General features: G+C 43.0%; 1 protein-coding gene across 2 annotated transcripts in view; it reads right to left on the reverse strand.

The window, feature by feature from the left end:
* inpp5a (inositol polyphosphate-5-phosphatase A) overlaps nt 1-2,294 on the reverse strand; it is a 125,062-nt gene that overhangs the window by 4,052 nt on the left and 118,716 nt on the right. The window lies entirely within an intron of this gene.

Raw genomic sequence — 2,294 nt, forward strand, 5'->3', positions numbered from 1 at the left:
AGGATGCAGACTCAGCACAGCCCTGTGTGTGTTTACACAGTGCAGTCATTACAGGCTTGTATCACAGTTTATGACACATTCATGGATGAGCAGTCAACACAGCGGCTTCATTAAACACAATTAGCAGAATTATGTTGCACCTTACAGTACGGTGTATCAGAGGTGGTCGCTGCACGGCAGTTATCACACTGAAGTGTCACGGCGTTCTTCATCGAGTCTGAACGTTCACATTTAACATCAGCCGCAAACCAGGGAAAATAAACAACAACGGTGAATGAGGTTTGAACGCACGAAAGTCAAAACAATTCCAAAGTACAGTAGGTTGGTATTAAACTGGATTAGGCCAGATATGGCTCACATTTTGGAAGAATATCTACAATAAAATAAACAACATCTGAAAATTTCACCAAAAAAAGTTTAATGGTCATTCGTTAAAAACATATAACATACTGTGAAGTCTGGTGTGGCTGAAGTGGTATTAATTTTATCTTGAAAATAGGCAGATATCAGCCGAAAGAGCAAAGAATTGCTTAAGTACGTAGCTAAAATAGACAACAGAGCTAGCTAAAACAACAGCTAATAATACAAGTATGCAAGGTCATCCCCAAAAGTTGCATATAACATTAAAAAAAAACACTAAAACTAGTCAAAAATAAGTTACTGTTTATATTAGCTTACAATAAGGAAAAATGAAAAAGACAAAAAGTTAAAGTTACTTCACGATAAAAACATATGACCAAAACAGAAACACAGTCTTGATCCCTTGATATCTCTAGATTCAATTAAATTAAAGTGATTTCAGTTTTTCCTTCCGGTGCAGCAGCTCAGTGACCAATCCTCCAGTGAAGTGGCTGCTCTTTTGAAACACTGCAGGTTTTACATTAAAACTTGCACTGAGTGCAAAGATGACAAATGAGGAGTGGGAGTGATTCACAGAGAGGACATTTACCTCTGGATCAAATACACTCTGCTGTAATCTACGTGCACATCTGAGAGAATCCTGTTCCAATATCACGTCGCAGGCACAAAGAAGCTGTTACCCACTCACATGTGAATCTGCAGACTCAGAGTATAAATCACACTTGTCTGGCTGAACTAAAGGTTTTTTAAACAGCCCCTCCAACCCCCCATACCGCCATGCACAAACACAGGCTGCCGGAGCCACCAGTTGTGTCTCGGCGTTCTACCCTGGTGCCTTAGACAAAAGAGACGAAGAGCCTGAGAATGAACCATAAAGCAGAATCTAAATTAACTTCAGACCAATCCAGCAGCGCAGCAGGGTCAGCACACGTGTGCCTCCGCCGCACTACTGTTTCCGGAGGGCCACGCGCTGCCACCTCTCTATCCGTCAGCCAGCCGCCGGCGAGCTGCTGCCTCCCACAGCTGCAGATACATTCATCAAACACACACTTGATAATTTACAAAGGCAGCATAAAATTGTGGATTTTCGGGCTGCATAATCTTTAGACAGATAAACAAATTACCCAGGGCGCACTGGCAGAGAGGGAGCATCCGCTCCACTAAACATTCATTACTGGCGCTCCCGGAGCTGGTGCCGCGCTGCACGGCCAGCGGGCAACCTTTGGCGTGTTAGGGCTCGGCAAGCAGAAAATAACATGATGGCGAGTTAACCGACCGTGCCATGATAGATGACGCCACACGCTGGGCTGTTTACGGGCCCATGTCTCAACAATCTGTAATGCTCCGAGTTGGTGAGTGTGTGCTCAGTGAATCATCGACCAATCTGTGAACACACACTAACTGTTCCACTCTCTCACTGCATTACAAGCAATTAGCCGCTGCTTGAGGGGAAGAAACGCAAACAACAAAAGAGCTGTGTGTGTGTGTGTGTGCGTGTTGTGATTCTGACACAGTGAATGGGTGAAAAAAAGTACATTTTATGTTGAACAAAATGCTCATAATTGTGGTTTTCTGCAGCCTTGACACTCTACTAAAGTGACCAATAGGCTTGTATGAATGGTGTGTACTTTGAGTTGTACAAATTGTATGTACTTAGGGTGGTATAAATTACACATACTTTGAGTTGTATTAATTGTATGTAATTTGTACTGCGATCAGCACGTTCAGGATGGTGCCGTTGTAGTGTAGTTCTGTTAAACTGGTGCCTTACGTGATGCTGAACTCTCTGCTCAGTTGTGAGTCCTTTTCAAAAATATGACCGGGCTGTTTTATGGTAAACCAACTTCTCTGTGTGAAGGTTGCTATAATAAAGTGACGGCTGTAACTTTAGTGTCGACAACACCGAACAACAAAGATCAGGAAGGAATTTGTCA

Source organism: Cynoglossus semilaevis, chromosome 12 (assembly GCF_000523025.1).
Source record: "Cynoglossus semilaevis isolate Cse_v1.0 chromosome 12, Cse_v1.0, whole genome shotgun sequence".
Classification (NCBI taxonomy): Eukaryota; Metazoa; Chordata; class Actinopteri; order Pleuronectiformes; family Cynoglossidae; genus Cynoglossus; species Cynoglossus semilaevis.